The sequence below is a fragment of the Oncorhynchus gorbuscha genome, linkage group LG10, assembly GCF_021184085.1.
Source record: "Oncorhynchus gorbuscha isolate QuinsamMale2020 ecotype Even-year linkage group LG10, OgorEven_v1.0, whole genome shotgun sequence".
NCBI lineage: Eukaryota > Metazoa > Chordata > Actinopteri > Salmoniformes > Salmonidae > Oncorhynchus > Oncorhynchus gorbuscha.
In genome coordinates, this window is record NC_060182.1 from 11,627,686 (window position 1) to 11,650,109 (window position 22,424).

A 22,424-nucleotide genomic window follows, 5' to 3' on the forward strand; every position below is an offset into this window, starting at 1 on the left:
AGCACAAAGAGTTTAATCAAGGAGTACTAGCAGGCCTCCACTTCATTCTGCAAGCAGACTTAAGTCAGGCCTGAGACTAGACCATTTACATTTAAGACCACTCAATAACACTCCACACGTCTTGGAAAGACATTTCAGAAGACGGATGGGTTGTCCTGTTACATTTTACCTGGGCTTTGCTAGTTTCATATTTCTTTAGAGCCTAACAAACTCCCCAGTCCCTGCCGATGACAAGCATACCCATAACATGATGCTGCAGCTCACTCTGTTGTATTGAACTTGATCCCCTACTGTCGTTTTTATTTCAGGCCAAAAAGTTCATTTATTTGCAGGTTTTAACAACCTTGTTGCAAACAAAATGTTTTTTTTTTAACACAGGCTTCTTTCTTTACACTTTGTCATACAGGCCAGTAATATGAAGTGAATGCAATGTTGTTGATCCTTTTAGTATGTTCAAGTATTATGGTGTCAGCATCATGTTATGGGTGTGCTTGTCATCGGCAGGGACTGGGGAATTAGGATGAAAATAAATATGAAAGGAGCGAAGCCCACCTCAGTCTTAACCTAACCCTGGGATAGGTTTTATATTTCTGTGGGACAATTACACACATGTTTATGTTTCCAAGAGGTGTTGATTGGTTTAGTCTCAGTCCTGACTTAAATTCGCTTAAAACAAGATTTAAATATCGCTGTCTATCAATGAACCCGAACCAAATTTACTGAGCAATTTTGACAAAAATGCTGGATATACGGTGTATTCGGAAGATATTCAGACCACTTGACTTGTTCTACATTTCGTTACGTTACAGCTGTATTCTAAAATTGACAAGAAAACGAATTTTCCTTATCAATATACACACAATACCCCCACAATGACAAAGCGAAAACGGGTTTTAATACAATTTAGCAAATTTATAACAAAAAAAGATACCTTATTTGCCTAAGTATTCAGACCCTTTGCTATGAGCCTCGAAATTGAGCTCAGGTGCATCCTGTTTCCATTGATCATCCTTGAGATGTTTCTACAACTTGATTGGAGTCCACCTGTGGTAAATTTAATTGATTGGACAGGCGCACACCTGTCTATAATAAACGTCCCTCAGTTGACAGAACATGTCAGAGTAAAAACCAAGCCATGAGGTTGAAGGAGTTGTCTGTAGAGCGCTGAGGCAGGATTGTGTTGAGGCATAGATCTGGGGAAGGGTACCAAAACATGTATGCAGCATTGAAGGTCCTCAAGAACACAGTGGCCTCCATCATTCATAAATGGAAGAAGTTAGGAACCACCAAGGCTCTTCATAGAGCTGGCCGCCCGGGAAAACTGAGCAATCGGGAGAAGGGCCTTGGTAAGGAACCAAGAACCTGATGGTAAATCTGACAGAGCTCCAGAGTTCCTGTGGAGATGGGTGACCCTTCCAGAAGGACAACCATCTCTGCAGCACTCCACCAATCAGGCCTTTATGATAGAGTGGCCAGACAGAAGCCACTCCTCAGTAAAAGGCACATGACAGCCCACTTGGAGTTTGAGAAAAGGCACCTAAAGACTCTGAGACCATGAGAAACAAAATTCTCTGGTCTGATGAAACCAAGATTGAACTCTTTGGCCTAAATGGCAAGTGTCACATCTGGGGGAAACCTGGCACCATCCCTACGGTGAAGCATGGTGGTGGCAGCATCATGCTTTTGGGATGTTTTTCAGTGGCAGGAAAACATGCTCCAGAGCGCTCAGGACCTTAGACTAGGTTGAAGGTTCACCTTACAACAGGACAACGACCCTAAGCACACAGCCAAGATGATGCAGGAGTGGCTTCCGGACAACTCTCTGAATGTCCTTGAGTGGCCAAGCCAGAGCCAGGACTTGAACCTGATCGAACATCTCTGGAGAGACCTGAAAATAGCCATGCAGCGAAGCTCCCCATCCAACCCGACAGAGCTTGAGAGGATCTGCAGAGAAGAATGGGAGAAACTCCCCAAATACAGGTGTGCCAAGCTTGTAGCGTCAAACCCCAGAAAACGTGATGCTGTAATCACTGCCAAAGGTGCTTCAACAAAGAACTGAGTTAAGGGTCTGGATACTTATGTAAATGTGACATATCAGTTTTATATTTTTAATAAATTAGCAAAACATTCTAAACCTGTTTTTGCTTTGTCGTAATGGGGTATTGTGTGTATATTGATAAGGGGGTGGGAAACAATTTAATACATTTTGGAATAGGGCTGTAACTTAACAAAATGTTGAAAGGGGTTTTGAATACTTTCCGAAAGCACTGTATACGGGTGACCACTTAGTTAACCTAAGTGTGACCTCTGACCTTGTTCTCCTACAGCTATTTGTTCAGTGTTCTGGCTGAAGGAGATCTTGGTACCATAGCCTCCGGTTCCACTAGCCTACAATTATACTCTGCTACACAGAGCGAGAAGCAGAGAAAGGTGAGTTTGGTTAGCTTCTCGAGGTCAGTTAACTTAAAGTCATGCTGTGCCGTGTGACCCTTCATTTTAATGATTGACAGACACTATGCGTTTAATTAAGGAGCTAGTTAGGCTACTGTATGTGGTGAAGTGTGTTTTTCATGTCTCTTTACTAACATTGTCCACTTGCTGCTCCAGCTTGACCTTGGCCTTGCTCAGCATATTGACCTTATCCTCCCCGACCAGCAGGTTAGTCAGGGCCTGCTGGTAGGCCTCCTGCAGGGCCGCCTTCTCCTTGGTCAGACACAAGATGGACTCGGGCTGCCGGTGGGCCTCCTGCAGGGCCATCTTCTCCTTGGTCAGGCTTATTATGGACTCGCCCAGAACACCCATCTCCTCCATCCGGTTCTTCACCTGAGGACAGAAAGGGGGAACAAACAATGTGGTATAAATATGAAAGTTTGCAGTCATTGGACTCTGGAGCAGCGGAAACGCTTTCTCTGGAGTGATGAATCACGGTCACCATCTGACAGTCTGATGGACGAATCTGGGTTTCACAGATGCCAGGAGAAAACTACCTGCCCGACTGTATAGTGTCAACTGTAAAGTTTGGCGGAGGATGAATAATGTTCTGGGGTTGTTTTTCATGGTTCGGGCCAGGCCCTTTAGTTCCAGTGAAGGGAAATCGTAACGCTACAGCATACAATGACATTGTAGACAATTCTGTGCTTCCAACTTTATGGCAACAGTTTGGGGAAGGCCCTTTCCTGTTTCAGCATGACAATGCCCCTATGCACAAAGCGAGATTCATACAGAAATTATTTGTTGAGATCGGTGTGTAAGAACTTGACTGGCCTGCACAGAGCCCTCACCTCAACCCCCATCAAACACCTTTGGGATGAATTGGAACGCCGCCTGTGAGCCAGGCCTAATGGCCCAACATCAGGGCCCAATCTCACTAATTCTCTTGTGGCTGAATATCATCGGATGGGGCCACAGTGTCTCCTGACCCCTCCTGTCTCAGCCTCCAGTATTTATGCTGTAGTAGTTTTTGTCAGGGGGCTAGGGTCAGTCTGTTATATCTGGAGTATTTCACCTGTCTTGTCCTGTGTGAATTTAAGTATGCTCTCTCTAATTTTCTTTCTTTCTTTTTCGACCTAGGACCATGCCTCAGGACTACCTGGCCTGATGACTCCTTGCTGTCCTCAGTCCACCTGGCTGTGCTACCTGTCCCAGACCTGCTGTTTTCAACTTTCTAGAGACAGCAGGAGTGGTAGAGATACTCAATGATTGGCTATGAAAAGCCAACTTACATTTACTCCTGAGGTGCTGACTTGTTGCACCCTCGACAACTACTGTGATTATTATTATGATTTGATCATGCTGGTCATTTATGAACATTTGAACATCTTGGCCATGTTCTGTTATAATCTCCACCCGGCACAGCCAGAAGAGGACTGGCCACCCCTCATAGCCTGGTTCCTCTCTAGGTTTCTTCCTAGGTTTTGGCCTTTTTAGGGAGTTTTTCCTAGCCACTGTGCTTCTACACTTGCATTGCTTGCTGTTTGGGGTTTTAAGCAGGGTTTCTGTACAGAACTTTGATATATCAGCTGATGTAAGAAGGGCTATATAAATAAAAATTTGATTCCACTCCATGTGATTGGCCAAAAATGTTTAGCATTGCAAGGAGTAGAACAGTAGTTAAACAGACTGTTACCCAGACTAATCCCGCCCTGCTCACCTTGTTCTCTGTGGCATGTCTCTCCTTCTCCACCTTGGCCATGGTGATCTCCAGATCTGTCTTTATTCAGCTCTGCACACACGTCCTCCAGCTTGTGGTTCAGGCTGGTGTTCAGTCTGGCGTTCATCTCCTCATCCTCAAGTCTTTCCTTCAGCTCTATGACCTTGGCCTTGATCAGCAGGTCACAACCTGCAGCCATCAGGTTGTCCTGCTCCTGGGGGTCAGGGGTCACACAGAGAGACTTCCTGTTTAGTACATCTTCTTAGCATCTCTTATCTTGATTTATGGCCTAATCGTTTCTGGTCTATTCTGATTAGGTCTACATTTATCTTGTCTGATCATATTGCTACATGTTCACTTTATCTCATTGATCCTTATCTTGCTGGTATCCTGTTGGACAGTGTAATATCTTGACGTTATCTGTAAACACTCACTGCCTGCAGCTGTAGGGCCAGGTCATTATTCTCCTTGATCAGGGCCACCTGTCTCTCATGCAGCCCCTTGTGCTTTGCCTCAGACTTGTCAAACACATCCTTCAACGTGGCAAACTCCTTGTGTGGCCAGCTCCTTCTCTGCCGTGGTGCTCCTCAGGAGAGGCCTGAGCTTGAAGAAAAGCAGGGCCAGTTCTTCACTGTAAACGCCAAGATGTTTTACTGGATTTGTCTCTTCATGGGTGAGAAGAGGAGAATGTTTTTTGTGCACTAAAGGTCTGCGTTTAAAAAGGAATGATATTTGGGACTGATGTTCATGTTTTTGCCTTAATTAACCATTTATTTTATGTAACCATACCGAACATAATATATATATATTAAATGGAGTGACTTGGATTTCCATACAGAATAATACTAAATGCTCTGAAATCAGGTTGGGTGTCCTCCTGGGCAGAGCTATTGGGGGACATTTTTTTGTATTTAACTAGGCGAAGAACAAATTCTTATTTACAATGATGTTCTACTGGGCAACAGTAGGTTATCTGCCTTGTTCAGGGGTAGAACGAAAGCTTTTTACCTTGTCAGCTCTGGGATTCGATCCAGCAACCTTTCCGTTACTGTCCCAACGCTCTAACCACTAGGCTACCTGCTGGTTACTGTCCCAACGCTTTAACCACTAGGCTACCTGCTGGTTACTGTCCCAACGCTCTAACCACTAGGCTACCTGCTGGTTACTGTCCCAACGCTCTAACCACTAGGCTACCTGCTGGTTACTGTCCCAACGCTTTAACCACTAGGCTACCTGCTGGTTACTGTCCCAACGCTCTAACCACTAGGCTACCTGCTGGTTACTGTCCCAACGCTTTAACCACTAGGCTACCTGCTGGTTACTGTCCCAACGCTCTAACCACTAGGCTACCTGCTGGTTACTGTCCCAACGCTTAACCACTAGGCTACCTGCTGGTTACTGTCCCACTAGGCTACCTGCTGGTTACTGTCCCAACGCTCTAACCACTAGGCTACCTGCTGGTTACTGTCCCAACGCTCTAACCACTAGGCTACCTGCTGGTTACTGTCCCAACGCTCTAACCACTAGGCTACCTGCTGGTTACTGTCCCAACGCTCTAACCACTAGGCTACCTGCTGGTTACTGTCCCAACGCTCTAACCACTAGGCTACCTGCCGCTCCATGAGAGGCTGTCTGAGCTCCTCGCCATGCGCCAGGGCAAACTCATGAGTCTGGAGAGACGCAAGATGTTGGAGGAGAAATAAAGATCACACGTGAAGCGGTTTCACTGGGACGCTCTGTATGAGTTTTCAGGCCCAACCCAAAAGGTTTTTAGTAGTGTTTTCTATGCAAAATGTGTGTGTGTTTTGCTGGTGTGTGTATTTGCTACTGCCCCAAGTTTGTCGGTATGCACATGGCTTGCGTGAAGTATGAGTGTGTCAGCACTTGCTTGCTTTACATTGTGTGTGTGTGTGTGTGTGTGTGTGTGTGTGTGTGTGTGTGTGGTCCTGGTTGAAATAGCCTGTTATAACCTCCGGGCGCTAACTGGCGCTTAGAAAAACAGGAGCGGTTGACACATGGCCCTTAAAGAGCAGCACCTGTCATGTCCTCCAGCCCCATATTAATAACAACCCATTCTCCCTGGCCCCCTTTGTCCATGGAGCCTGGAGTTCAGAGCCTCCACATAGCTGGAATAACTGGCCAGGTAATAAGGGATTAAGTCCTCTGGTTTCACAGAGGGCTGGAGTTTCACGTAATAAAATACCCTCTACCTGACCCACAGTGTGTCTCCTGCCTTGCCAGTGATTCACTATTGATTTACTTCCCTCGGCCAGCATGCTTGCCGTCTCCCAGCACCCACTATTGTAAAGCGAATGAGACAATGGCCTGCGCCCGCCAGGCCATATTTGGTAAGCAGGGCACACACACCGATCTAATTTAGAACGAAGAGGGGTGGGAGGGATCTAGACCACGCCCACCCGTTGACTGTCCAGTTCATTGGACACATGACAGGGACATGTAAGGGTGGAAAGCCATAGGACAAAGCATTCTAGCTCTACTAATACACACATTATCCCCGATCAATCAGGCATATATGTTTCATTATTTCCCCACCTAGATAGAATTAGTAACATATCGTACATTTTGCGATAGTCAAAACATACTGTACGTTTTTCAAATCCGTTACACATAATATGAATTGTAATTCGTAACATATCATACGAAATGGGTGATGGACACAAATGAATACATACCTTACGAAATGTAACATATCATACTAAATGGATTGTCCTGGATCCAAGTACAGAATAATATGAAATGCTCTGAGACACATACTGACAAGTAAGTCTGTCCCAAACATAACGTCAACCGATGACGAGTGGCCATATGCTTTAAGCTTCAGCCCCAACACCAGACACAACTGGAGATGAGATCTCAAAACACAAGAATCCAGCTTCAAACTCACTCAGGTGCATCAGTACCAGTCATACAGTACCCACCTTGGTGATTCATTCCAAACTTGTACTGGGTGTGGTCCATGTGTCCAGTGATCTCAGCAGCTTCTCAACAGCCTTCCTGCTTTCCACAAGGGATTCCTCAGGGATAGCCATGGGGTTCAGGATACTGTACCTGCACAGGATAGCACACACACCAGGATAGCACACACACCAGGGAACACATAAGTAAGTCCTTGACTCTTCACATTATTGCCATTTTGATAATAAAATGGTACACGCGTTTGTGTCTCTGTGATTTTTAAAGTTTTACATGTATACTGTATGTGTTACAGAGGTACTATGCCCGTCGTAGTTTGAACTCTGCATAGAGGATCCGGTTGGGGAAGCCCTTCCTGCAGATACGGAATTCCCTCCGGTACTCCGTTACACCGCAACTGCTGAAGGACCTGGAATGGGTCCATGCCTCCTGGGACAAAGATGACTGAAAGAGTCAATCTTACCTCATCCTCGTCCTCAGTCAGAGGCATGAAAGAGTCAATCTTACCTCATCCTCGTCCTCAGTCAGAGGCATGAAAGAGTCAATCTTACCTCATCCTCGTCCTCAGTCAGAGGCATGAAAGAGTCAATCTTACCTCATCCTCGTCCTCAGTCAGAGGCATGAAAGAGTCAATCTTACCTCATCCTCGTCCTCAGTCAGAGGCATGAAAGAGTCAATCTTACCTCATCCTCGTCCTCAGTCAGAGGCATGAAAGAGTGGAGGTAGCACAGACTTAAAGTGATGTTCATGAGCTGAGTTACCTAAACATCACTGTAAGTCTTAACCACTTCCCTCTCAACTCAAGGCAGGTCATCGTGACTCAGGAAACACATCAGAGCACCTCTAAATACTCCCCTTCTGATCTCTACGAAACCACACAACTCCGACACCTAGAGACACTCTGGTAATGCCAGCCTGTCTCTATCTCACTCTTACACACCTTGTGAAGCTGTGACACGGTCTGGAAGGAGGCCCCTCTCTTCCTCTTCTCTTTGACCTCTGTCTTTTGAATCAGCAGCTGAACAGTCAAACTGTAGATCACGATGACTTCATTCCCCTATTTAGTGTAGTTTGTGAAAATGTAAAGTTGTGTCACCGTCAATAGCTGCATCGCTACTGATAAAGTTCTCTAAAAAGGCATGCTAACCGTTTATTAACTGATCCCTGTAAGCAGGTGACTATTGTCTCATCTAAGGGGTCTCTGGTTTTTGTCCGGCCACCCTCTGATGTTGTACGGGACCTGGAGATGGGTGACGGGAGAGGATGGGTCAATGGTGAGAAATAATACCTTTAACATGGATTAATATCAAGTGTCATGAAGTGTGTCATGAAGACGACATGTTAAAAAAGGATCAAAATGTTTCAAATGAACAGACTGGAGCACTTAACCACTCCAGCGTAGTGCACCAGCTCGGAGTGGGTCTCGTATTTACGTTTCTTGTTAGAGCCGTGGCTTGATGAAGTTGGGAGACTTGCCCACGTGGTTGTCATACAGCCTGGTGTTAAAGCTGACATCAGGTGCCTTTGGAAACATGCATTCTTCCTCCAGGATGGACAGTATACTGTATGCCCATGGACTGCAGGAAACAAACGAGAGGCAGTATACTGTATGCCCATGGACTGCAGGAAACAAACGAGAGGCAGTATACTGTATGCCCATGGACTGCAGGAAACAAACGAGAGGCAGTATACTGTATGCCCATGGACTGCAGGAAACAAACGAGAGGCAGTATACTGTATGCCCATGGACTGCAGGAAACAAACGAGAGGCAGTATACTGTATGCCCATGGAAACAAACGAGAGGCAGTATACTGTATGCCCATGGACTGCAGGAAACAAACGAGAGGCAGTATACTGTATGCCCATGGACTGCAGGAAACAAACGAGAGGCAGTATACTGTATGCCCATGGACTGCAGGAAACAAACGAGAGGCAGTATACTGTATGCCCATGGACTGCAGGAAACAAACGAGAGGCAGTATACTGTATGCCCATGGACTGCAGGAAACAAACGAGAGGCAGTATACTGTATGCCCATGGACTGCAGGAAACAAACGAGAGGCAGTATACTGTATGCCCATGGACTGCAGGAAACAAACGAGAGGCAGTATACTGTATGCCCATGGACTGCAGGAAACAAATGAGAGGCAGTATACTGTATGCCCATGGACTGCAGGAAACAAACGAGAGGCAGTATACTGTATGCCCATGGACTGCAGGAAACAAACGAGAGGCAGTATACTGTATGCCCATGGACTGCAGGAAATAAACGAGAGGCAGTAAACTGTATGCCCATGGACTTCAGGAAACAAACGAGAGGTAGTATACTGTATGCCCATGGACTGCAGGAAACAAACGAGAGGCAGTATACTATATGCCCATGGACTGCAGGAAACAAAGCGAGAGTAAATGACACAGAAATCAAATAACTCTTCAAAGGCTAAATGTACCGGTCCCTCTGCTCTAGCCCCTTATTTAAATGGATGAAGCAACAGACACATACCTTCTCTATGAGGTTGATACAGGTTTGTAGATCCAAGTGGATGAAGGTCAATACCCTCCCTCTTATACTCCTCCTGCTCCAGGATGAACACGTGCTGGTTGAAATACTGTTGTCGTTTCTCGTTGGGGGAGTTGATGCACAGCTGCTCAAAGTTGTTGAACCTGAGTGGAGCATGGAGAGACAGAGAGAAAGATGGTTGAAAAGAAGGAGAGGTTTATGAGCTGAAACAGTCAGGAAAAAGACCATATAAAATGCAGAATTTGGTCAGAGGCCATGTGTAGGCCTACCTCGAAGATCAGGAACCCTTCAATGTTCAATAGACAGACGAAGAACTGTCTTGGTAGAGGCTCTTGTTGATCCGGCTGTCTTGGCAGGGCCGTGTAGAGGCTCTTGTTGATCCGGCTGTCTTGGCAGGGCCATGTAGAGGCTCTTGTTGATCCGGCTGTTTTGGCAGGGCCGTGTAGAGGCTCTTGTTGATCCGGCTGTCTTGGCAGGGCCGTGTAGAGGCTCTTGTTGATCCGGCTGTCTTGGCAGGGCCGTGTAGAGGCTCTTGTTGATCCGGCTGTCTTGGCAGGGCCATGTAGAGGCTCTTGTTGATCCGGCTGTTTTGGCAGGGCCGTGTAGAGGCTCTTGTTGATCCGGCTGTCTTGGCAGGGCCGTGTAGAGGCTCTTGTTGATCCGGCTGTCTTGGCAGGGCCGTGTAGAGGCTCTTATGATCCGGCTGTCTTGGCAGGGCCATGTAGAGGCTCTTGTTGATCCGGCTCATCATCCAGTTGAACATGCATAGGTGGATTTGGCTAGAGCTCCAACTGAGTAGTTCACCTACACAAAGGGAACATATAGCTGTTACAGTATATCACTGACTTTACTCAGAAAACAATATTGGTAATGTGGATAATATTAGCTTGATGTCTACTTATTTAAAAAAAGTAACCTTTATTTAACTAGGAAAGTCAGTTAAGAACTAATTCTTATTTACAATGACAGCCTACTGGGGAACAGTGGGTTAACTGCCTTGTTCCGGGAACAATTTTTACCTTGTCAGCTCAGGGATTTGATCCAGCACATTTTGGTTACTGGCCCAACGCTCTAACCACTAGGCTACCTGCCGCCCCGATTCTATAGTTATTCTACAGTTGTTCTACAGCGAGAGAAGAAGAGAGATCACCTGCTCAACAGTCTGGCCCTTGATGACGTACTTGTTACACACTTTGACCCGAGGGTGCAGCAGACCTTTGGTGAGGGCACCTGAATTGATCCAAATCAGGTAGGAGGCCTTGTCCGCACCTGAAGACCAAAGCACATGCATACACTATATGTATAGAGTGCAGAGGAGGCTGGTGGGCGGATATATAGGAGGACGGGCTCATTGTAACGGTATCAAATGCATCAACTTCGAAACCACGTTTGACCCCTTTCCATTTATTCCATTCCAGCCATTACAATGACCACGTCCTCCTGTAGCTCCTCCCACCAGCCACTGATTGGGTGGAGTTTCATATTGGCATTGTGTTTGCAAAATAGTTTTACAAAAACACTATCATAACGGTATGGTATTCCAGTTTAAAGAATAGCTCAGGTTGACAATCATACTCAGGATGTTAACATTATAGAGTAAAAGATGCACTATAGTCTGAATAATCAGACATGAAGTCTGACTGACTGCTTGCTCCTCTCTCCGAACCTTCTTGAACTTTGTGTTGCCAAAGTGCATGATGGACCCCACTATTTTATAGCAACTGTACTTCTCCCAGACTGTCCATTGCATACGGAGGAGGGGTCAGGCAGAGAGAGAGAGGTCAGAGGTCATGGAGAGTAAGGAGAGTAAACAGAGTGGAGGAAAGATCATTAGCAGTCATCTGTGGCCAACAGTTCCTCCTCGTCATTCACGTTCTCCACTGTTGTCACACCCTGGGAGCAAAAGTGTTAGTCGAAGGGATTGGTGGACATCAATAACATGTATGGAAGATCAACAAGAAGACCGACACCCTGTCAAAAGCTTAGAAACTTGGAGAACTCTGAACAGATGAAACTCTAACCCAAAAGCATGGATTGATTGTCATGATGTATTGAGAAAACATATGGCCCAGAGTTACACAAATGTACTTATATTTTTAGGCATTTACTTACTTATTACATACGTAATATTTTTAAAAGTTGTGTAAGCACTGTGAACATGTTTAATATAAATGAGGATTAAATCATTCCAACATGACATTGTTGTAGATTTACTGCACAGCATGTCAATGTAGGCGTTGTCAACGATTGTGCGCCTCTTGCCTTTGTTGAGAGAGAGAGAGAGCTTGGTTGTGAAATAAAATGTCGCCCACATAGAGGGAGAGTCTCTCTGGTTCAGAACAACCTGTTTATCCTCCTTAGAGCTCCTCTATGGCATTATGTACAGAACTGTGACTCACATAGATCATCCACATACTGTAGCGCCTGGTGAGGTTGAAGAGCACAGAGGCTTCATTGGGGGTGGTCAGTGTGACCAGGTCCTAAATCATGTCTATACTTCAGAGGGTTCATCTGCTGTTTGTCATCCTCTTTCACAACCAAAGTGTTAGGGAGAGTTGGGTAAATCTGTAGTCAATTCATACAGTTAGCGGATAATCTATCACTTCATTCTAGGGACTCCTGCGCCACAGCATTTTCAACTTTTGCTAATAATATTTCACATAGATTCTATTAGATCTGCAAATATTTGTAATTAAAAAAATATATTGTCACAAATGTGACAACAGTGCACTTCAGAACAAAGTAAAGTTGTTTTGATTTAGATATGGACTGAATTACCTACTCATTCATTCAAGGGTTTTTCTTTATTTTTTACTATTTTCTACATTGTAGAATAATAGTAAAGACATCAAAACTATGAAATAACACATATGGAATCATGTAGTAACCAAAAAAGTGTTAAACAAATCTAATTATTTGAGATTCTTCAAAGCAGCCAGCTTTTGCCTTGATGGCAGCTTTGCACACTCTTGGCATTATCTCAACCAGCTTCACCTGGAATGCTTTTTTCCAAAAGTCTTGAAGGAGGTCCCACATATGCTGAGCACTTGTTGGCTGCTTTTCCTTCACTCCGTGGTCCAACTCAACCCAAACTATCTACATTGGGTTGAGTTCGGGTGATTGTGGAGGCCTGGTCGTCTGATGCAGCCCTCCACAGCCTGGAGGTGTGTTGGATCATTGTCCTGTTGAAAAACAAATGATAATCACACTAAACACATACCAGATGAGATGGCATATTGCTGTAGCATGCTGTGGTAGCCATGCTGGTTAAGTGTGCCTTGAATTCGAAATATATCACCGACAGTGTCACCAGCAAAGCACCATCACACCTCCACCTCCATGCTTCATGGTGGGAACTACACATCCGTTCACCTACTCTGCATCTCACAAAGACATGGCGGTTGGAACCAAACATCTCAAATTTGGAGTCATCAGACCAAAGGCCAGATTTCCACCAGTCTATTGTCCATTGCTTGTGTTTCTTGGCCCAAGCAAGTCTCTTCTTCTTATTGCAGCAATTCGCCCATGAAGGCCTGACTCCTCTGAACAGTTGATGTTGAGATGTGTCTGTTACTTGAACTCTGTGAAGCTTTTATTTGGGCTGCAATTTCTGAGGCTGGTAACTCTAATGAACCTATCCTCTGCAGCAGAGGTAACTCTGGGTCTTCCTTTCCTGTGGCGGTCCTCATGAGAGCCAGTTTCATCATAGCGCTTGATGGTTTTTACTAAAAAAATTATTGATATGTTCCAGATTGACTGACCTTCATGTCTCAAAGTAATGATGGACTGACGTTTCTCTTTGCTTATTTGAGCTGTTCCTGCCATAATATGGACTTGGTCTTTTACCAAATAGGGTTATCTTCTGTATTGTGTGTATTGTGTGTATTGTGACAAGTTAGGGGTGGTCCTACCTTGTCACAACATAACAGATTGGCTCAAACACAGGGAAGACATTCCACAAATTAACTTTTAACAAGGCCCACCTGTTAATTGAAATGCATTCCAGGTGACTGCCTCCTGAAGCTGGTTGAGAGAATGCGAAGAGTGTGCAAAGCTGTCATCAAGAAAAAGGGTGGCTACTTTGAGGAATCTCAAATATAAAATATATTTGGATTTGTTTAACACTTTTTTTGGTTACTACATGATTCCATATGTGTTATTTCATAGTGTTGTCTTCACTATTATTCTGCAATGTAGAAAATAGTAAAAAAATAAAGAAATGAACATCATTATGTTGTATTCAACTGCAACGAATAGCCTACCAACACTTACATCTTTGGTCTCCACAGTGGCTTTGTCACCATCCAGTTGTTTAACCTTCACCTCAATGTAAGCCTCTTTCTCACCCGGGATCAGCACTTGTATTGTACCTGAGTGAATGGGCATTTAGAAGACAACAACTGAGTGGAAAAAAACATTGCAAAATTGTCAATATTCTCATTGTCAGCTTCCATACACTCCATAGAAAGTGATATATTGAATTTTAAAAATACAATTGTTGCATTTCTGGTCTTGAATCTGACAGTGCCATCAAATGCATAATTGTCCTTGGTGAGGCTGGTGAGACAGAACGAAGTTGCTTCCCGAACTCTTTAATTTAATTCAAATTGAACATGCTGATAACTCCGGATGAAGAACAAGCAACAGCGCACCGACAATGGACAAGCGCAGTAACAGAAACACATCGTTGAAGACATGCTCAAAACTACCGGAGGTCCATTTGAACTGTAAAATGTGACTACGCCTATTCTTATATAATTATGGTTAGCTGATGTCATAAATTCATGTTCGATTATTTACATGATTAATCACTCACTAATATTTGTAAACATGGTACATGTGGTGTGCTGATTCAACAAGTTACTCCAACGCATGCAATGTGTAAAGTGTTGCGTTAATTTGTTATAATGGCGTATTTACGCATCAATTGCAGAGTAAATGGAACGCGCATGCATCCGGTGTACTAACCTTTGAGCGCACTGTAAAAGTTTGACCGGTGTGCGACAGTGTCCTTTTTATTGTCCTCCTCAAGGTCAGGGTTAGGGGAGCTACGTCAGACATCCCCATGTGTTCCCTTCCTCAACAGCCTATTGGCTCGGACCTTGTGCATGGAGCGTCACAAAAGGCAATCTGAATATTTTTCTTTCCCCAAACAAATAAATATATATTTTTTTAAACAGTATTGTTTTACAGAATATTACATCAATGTCTGACTTTTTTATCTGTCATTAATAAACTGCACATAGTCATTTAAAAGGATGTGCCTAATGAAACTGTAAATACATTAGTTGTTACTCAATTCAAATGGAAAAGCAGTGTTCTTTTCTGCCCATGCCATAGAAACACAAGGATATGGTGTATGGAGGAACAGACAGATGGTGCAGAAGGTCAGGGAATGGTGCACTGCACAATGCATTTGGTAGGATATTCAGAAGTTGACTGTGAGTGTGACTGCTGTAGTCTGGGTGCCAGTCTGTTTCTGCTCTCTTCCTTGTGGAATTGTCATGAAAAACATGTTTTGCCAGCCTGGTCTGAAGGCACTGCATTGCAGTGCTAGCTGTGCCACAAGAGATCCTGGTTCGAGTCCAGGTCGCAGCCGGCTGTGACCGGGAGACCCATTGGGCGGCGTTGTTTGGGTTAGGGGAGGGTTTGGCCGGCAAGGATGTTCCTGTCCCATCGTGCACTAGTGACTCTTCTCCAACACATTGGTGTTGTGGGTATTGTGTCTTGGGAGGACGACCTTTGCCTCTCCTGAGTCCGTACGGGAGTTGCAGCGATGGGACAAGACTGTGGATACCATGAAAAAGGGGTACAAAAAAACAATTGCCAATGACTCCTGAGTCCGATGACTGTTTCTGTGGGAGTTGCAGTTTGGGTTGTGTTTGGGAGACAAGGGTACATGGGACAAGACTGTGGATACCATTTGAAAAAGGGGTACAAAAAACAACACATGTTTTGCCTTCACAATGACAATGGATGTCAATTTAAGGGGGATGACTCAAATGTTGGACGGTAGGGGCCATGGTAAGGAACTTGTTATTTGCTTTACACTCCACTATCAAATTCTAAGTGAACAATGGAGTAGATCACAATGACAATGGAGTAGATCACAATGACAATGGAGTAGATCACAATGACAATGGAGTAGATCTGGGACCAGGCAATGAAACAGATGACTGTTTCTGTGGGTATTGTGTCAAGAAGCAGTTTGGGTTGTGTTTGGGAGGACAAGGGTACAGCCCGTCCAGGTTATGAAACAGATGACTGTTCTGACAATACAGCCCATCCAAGCTATGAAACAGATGACTGTTCTGACAATACAGCCCATCCAAGCTATGAAACAGATGACTGTTCTGACAATACAGCCCGTCCAAGTTATGAAACAGATGACTGTTCTGACAATACAGCCCGTCCAAGCTATGAAACAGATGACTGTTCTGACAATACAGCCCATCCAAGCTATGAAACAGATGACTGTTCTGACAATACAGCCCATCCAAGCTATGAAACAGATGACTGTTCTGACAATACAGCCCATCCAAGCTATGAAACAGATGACTGTTCTGACAATACAGCCCATCCAAGCTATGAAACAGATGACTGTTCTGACAATACAGCCCATCCAAGCTATGAAACAGATGACTGTTCTGACAATACAGCCCATCCAAGTTCCATGTTACATATTACAGTTTACCACCAAGTCATTACAGTAATTGCCCGGACTACAAGTGGCATTCATTCACGTGGCTTACATTAAAAAAAGACAAGGCTGTATGTCAATTTAAGGGGGGGATGACTCAAATGTTGGACGGTAGGGGACATGGTAAGGAACTTGTTATTTGCTTTACACTCCACTATCAAATTCTAAGTGAACTGTGGACTTCCGATCTCTGTGTGCATACCAGCCCCCCAAAACAGAAAATATGTTTATTTTTAATCAACTCTTTTAAACCTTTTCCAATGTGAAAGCAGGGTTCAAAGAGACACAATGTTGTAATGACAATAACTATTTGAAGGGATTCTTTCTGTATGTCCCGTTGGTCTGGATGTGGTTAACTAGCAGTACCCTTGTACAGTACGTGTCCACTTTAAACAATGCCAACAGGGCATCCCCCAGACAGAAATGAATCCATTTCAATATCTAGGAGAGCTGTTCCTGTTCCACTACGAATGAAGTAATTAGCTACTAAATATACCATGACTTAATCACAGAACATAATATTCAGCCATGACTGATCAAATGTAATGCGACTGTGTATCATATCTGTATCCATATAAAGGCAGGTTTGATTGTGTTTGCATTATTTAGGCCAGAGGGTGATTTTCAGCTTTGTGGATTAAGCCCGTCCATCACCTTGAGAACAAAAAGAGGAGAGATAAATGTCATTGTGTGCACAGGCCAGAGTACAGCTTCCCCAAATAGACCAGAATACAACTCCTGTTCCCAATCTCCCACATTCCGGGCGGAGAGACGCTCAGTCTGCAGTTAAAGTGGTAGGGTGCTGCTGCTGTGAAGTCAAAACAAAAACTACTGTACAAATAAAATGGAGGTCAACCATTAAATACATGTTGATTGATTATTCCATCATAATAGATGATAAAGTCAAATGAACCCTCCGTTCCCACCAATTGTAAGATTTGATTCCCATGTTGACGGTTTTATAATAAGTTACCTATCACATACTACCATTATCAACATTCTTTCTGGGGGTTTCTGTGTATAATTTTTGACTTTTATTTTGTCTCAGTCATTTTTTAACTACAGGGTGAATGTCTAGTAATACTAAACTGGTCAAGAATTCCAGGAAGTGTATTTTGTATTTCTGCTCTTAGATTACAGTTGGCAATATGCAGCATATACTGTACCTATTTGCTTAACTACAGTGCTGATACAGGTAACAGGCCATGGTGGGACCTAGTACATTCACTTTCACACAGCAGCAACATGAAACATCTCCAATACTTCTAATGAATCGTTTCCTTGTGCCAATGAAAACGCAACCTACAGTAAGTGTATCTGGTCTGTTTTTGATTTATGATTAGAATATTTATGAAGAGAACCCCTATTGGCTATTATCCTCTGGCTTTGCCCTGATGTTGATGCAATTTCTGAGTTTAAGTTTGACTTGTTTGCTGATGTTTTACAGCAAGCGAGCCTCTTCCAACCTCAACAGACTCCTATCAGTCATCAGCTACAGCAATGCATAGACCCAGATATGCAGAGAGGGCAGACTCTGGCTAAAGCCGTCTTCCATTCTTGGTCCTAATCTCCCACTGTGCTGCTACTACCCCCACAACATCCCCAGCCCACAGAGGAAGCAATAACGTGAGCTAATCAGTCTTTTCGCGACTCGGCTGGTAGAGATACCAATGCCTTTAGTCTCAAGGCTCCAGGGGCCAGCCTATCCTACGATTAGGCAGCGCCAACCCAGCCTTTTTCCCTCTCTGATATGGGCACCCACAGCTGTCCTTCTATTTTGGAGCATGCTGTGACAGCGGCATGACCCCCCCCCCCCCCACCGACGCCCAGTCCAGAACAATAGACACGCTCAAATAAACATGACAAACTTAGAAACCACTCAGACTACAGACTAGCAGAGCTATCCCTCAGTCAATCCTTTTGCTGCCACACAGTATGTCCAGGCAGGACCAATCGGCAAGGCCTGGGGTCAACACCAGCTACAACAAACAGAAGGAAATGTACCTCTTGAAACATGGATAAAACAATGGTTACATTTCATTAGTTTGTATCCCTGCTTCATATACAATATAAATGGAAAGCTGAAACAAGTGTCTGAATTTAAAATATATATATGTTTTATCACAGGTAAAAATCAAATCAACATGTATTTGTCTCATGTTTTGTAAATAGTTGTAGACTAACAGTGAAATGCTTACTTAAGGGCCCTTCTTAACAATGCAGAGAGAAAGAAAATAGAGAGATAATAGAAAAGTAAAACAAGTAATAATAAATACACAATGAGTCATGATAACTTGGCTTTATACACGGGGTACCAGTACTGAGTTGATATGCAGGGGTACCAGTACTGAGTTGATATGCAGGGGTACCAGTACTGAGTTGATATGCAGGGGTACCAGTACTGAGTTGATATGCACTGAGTTGGGGTACCAGTACTGAGTTGATATGCAGGGGTACCAGTACTGAGTTGTTGACTGAGTTGATGCAGGGGTACCAGTACTGAGTTGATGTGCAGGGGTACCAGTACTGAGTTGATGTGTAGGGGTACCAGTACTGAGTTGATATGTAGGGGTACCAGTACTGAGTTGATGATATGCAGGGGTACCAGTACTGAGTTGTTGATATGAGTTGATGTGGGGTACCAGTACTGAGTTGATGTGTACCAGTACTGAGTTGATGTGTAGGGGTACCAGTACTGAGTTGATATGTAGGGGTACCAGTACTGAGTTGATATGCAGGGGTACCAGTACTGAGTTGATATGCAGGGGTACCAGTACTGAGTTGATGTGCAGGGGTACCAGTACTGAGTTGATATGCAGGGGTACCAGTACTGAGTTGATATGCAGGGGTACCAGTACTGAGTTGATATGCAGGGGTACCAGTACTGAGTTGATGTGCAGGGGTACCAGTACTGAGTTGATGTGCAGGGGTACCAGGTCATTGAGGTAGATTTGCACATATAACTAGGAATCAAGTGACAGATAATAAACAGTGGCAACAACAGCAACAGAAAAATTAAATGCAGATTGTCCGGGTAGCTATTTGGTTCATTATTTAACTACCTATTTAGCAGTGTCATGGCTTGGGCCTAGAAGCTGTTCGGGTTCCTGTTGGTTCCAGACTTGGTGCATCAGTGTTACTTGCCGTGCAGTAGCAGAGAGAACTACCTTTGACTTGGGTGGCTAGAGTCTGACCATTTTTAGGGTCTTTCTTTGACACCGCCTGGTATAGTGTTCCTGGATAGCAGGGAACTCAGCTCCAGTGATGTACTGGGCTGTTCGCATTACCGTCTGCGGTCGGATGCCAAGCAGTTGCCATACCAAGCGGTAATGCAGACAGTCAAGATGCTCTCAATGGTGCAGTTGTATAACTTTTTGAGGATCTGAGGGCCTCCTGAAGGGGAAGAGGTGCTGCCGTGCCCTCTTCACAACTGTGTGGGTGTGTGTGGACCATGTTAATTCCTTAGTGATGTAAGCACAGATGAACTTGAAGCTCTTGACCCGCTCCACTACAGCCCTGTCGATGTGGATGTGGATGTGCTCACCTCTCCATTTCCTGTAGTCCACGATCAGCTCCTTTGCCTTGCTGACATTGAGGGAGAGGTTGTTGTCCTGACAGGGAGTACAGGAGGGGACTAAGCACACAACCCTGAGGGTAAATGGTTTGGTCTGGAGAGAGGTGAGTGGCATAGACTTCTCTTGCACAATTTGTTGAAGACTTTTTGAGGCTATTGGATAATATTTTGTGTTTATCACGAGAAGCCTTGAAGTTGACTTGAATTATGAATAGAAAACATACCCCAGAACTGTCAGGAAACCAGGTTGTGGATGACTCTGTGAAGACCTTCGTCAGGCTAGTAGCATGTGGTCATTTCCATGTAAAAGGACCCATGAGGACCAACATGTTAAAGGACCCATGAGGACCAACATGTTAAAGGACCCATGAGCACCAACACGTAAGGTCTGCACACCGCATCACCGGGGGCAAACTACCTGCCCTCCAGGACATCTACACCACCCGATGTCACAGGAAGGCCATAAAGATCATCAAGGACAACAACCACCCGAGCCACTGCCTGTTCACCCCGTTATCATCCAGAAGGCGAGGAGAAGTTTACCTGGGTTATTTGCATGCACAAAATAAGTGTTTTGATTTAGCAACATCTGTTACTGATATGAAGAATATTCTGATGAAAACAGGAACTGGCCTGACCTGGTGTTCTGGAGAGGTTCTTTCCCGGTTAACCTGATGTTGTGGACCAAACCCAGGACACCTTTGCTGGATTGTATACATTAGATATGGTAAGAGAACCAAAACAAAACAGAGGGTTATACTACATAGCAAGCTAGATCTACTCAGAGTTTTCTAAAGCTAACTAGCTTCAGTTAAATTCACATTCCAGCTCAGGCTTCATCCATACTCCAACGGTGGATATTGCTTGCCGGCAAGCTGGTACTTGAGGGAGTGAAGCAGAGCACTGAGAGGACGGCTTATATCCTGATAGACAAGGTTCAGCCCTGCCCTGTACACAACTACCTCCTGAGGCCGAGGATGCCACTTGAACTCAGAACCTGTCTAAGCTACCTGGGTGTATTTGGGGTCTACGACATGTACAGTCACAGACCCGTCTGTAAACATTCCATTTTTGACAACATTACAGAAATTACTATACAACTTCACAGAAATCGTATCTATAAGTTGAGTTGAAATGAAGTATACTGTAGTATACATTTTTCCATTAAGTGAAGATGTGGTGATCACAATGTACTCCATGCAGATGAATGAAGACGGCCTTTTTCTCCAATCTGAATGGATGGTTGTGTGTCCTCACTTTATGATTTCTGCTTCCACACAGGCAGGAGCAAGACATGGTGCTGAACATCTACTGAGGACCAAGAGTGATGAACATACTGATGGAGGTGTGGCTGCTGGAGTGGCACTGCTAGACAACCCACTCCTCGTCTGACCCTTACTGCCCTCTGTCATATTACTAGTGGAACTGCTAGACAACCCACTCCTCGTCTGACCTATACTGCCCTCTGTCATATTACTAGTGGAACTGCTAGACAACCCACTCCTCGTCTGACCCTTACTGCCCTCTGTCATATTACTAGTGGAACTGCTAGACAACCCACTCCTCGTCTGACCCTTACTGCCCTCTGTCATATTACTAGTGGAACTGCTAGACAACCCACTCCTCGTCTGACCCTTACTGCCCTCTGTCATATTACTAGTGGAACTGCTAGACAACCCACTCCTTGTCTGACCTATACTGCCCTCTGTCATATTACTAGTGGAACTGCTAGACAACCCACTCCTCGTCTGACCCTTACTGCCCTCTGTCATATTACTAGTGGAACTGCTAGACAACCCACTCCTCGTCTGACCCTTACTGCCCTCTGTCATATTACTAGTGGAACTGCTAGACAACCCACTCCTCGTCTGACCTATACTGCCCTCTGTCATATTACTAATGGAACTGCTAGACAACCCACTCCTCGTCTGACCCTTACTGCCATCTGTCATATTACTAGTGGAACTGCTAGACAACCCACTCCTCGTCTGACCTATACTGCCCTCTGTCATATTACTAGTGGAACTGCTAGACAACCCACTCCTCGTCTGACCCTTACTGCCCTCTGTCATATTACTAGTGGAACTGCTAGACAACCCACTCCTCGTCTGACCTATACTGCCCTCTGTCATATTACTAGTGGAACTGCTAGACAACCCACTCCTCGTCTGACCCTTACTGCCCTCTGTCATATTACTAGTGGAACTGCTAGACAACCCACTCCTCGTCTGACCCTTACTGCCCTCTGTCATATTACTAGTGGAACTGCTAGACAACCCACTCCTCGTCTGACCTATACTTCCCTCTGTCATATTACTAGTGGAACTGCTAGACAACCCACTCCTCGTCTGACCCTACCCTAGACAACCCACTACCCTCTGTCATATTACTAGTGGAACTGCTAGACAACCCACTCCTCGTCTGACCCTTACTGCCCTCTGTCATATTACTAGTGGAACTGCTAGACAACCCACTCCTCGTCTGACCTATACTGCCCTCTGTCATATTACTAGTGGAACTGCTAGACAACCCACTCCTCGTCTG

At 44.7% G+C, this 22,424-nt stretch overlaps 1 long non-coding RNA gene and 1 pseudogene across 1 annotated transcript; both read right to left on the bottom strand.

Annotated features, from left to right (window-relative positions):
- Positions 1-2,568: 2,568 nt before the first annotated feature.
- LOC124045414 lies at positions 2,569-7,816 on the bottom strand (annotated as a pseudogene).
- A 1,067-nt stretch (positions 7,817-8,883) lies between these two features.
- LOC124045545 lies at positions 8,884-13,978 on the bottom strand. The gene is made up of 4 exons (XR_006840866.1): positions 13,879-13,978; positions 10,757-10,875; positions 9,876-10,410; positions 8,884-9,749 (listed from the first exon to the last, which is right to left on the bottom strand). It is a non-coding gene; the product is annotated as an uncharacterized LOC124045545 (long non-coding RNA).
- Positions 13,979-22,424: the final 8,446 nt, after the last annotated feature.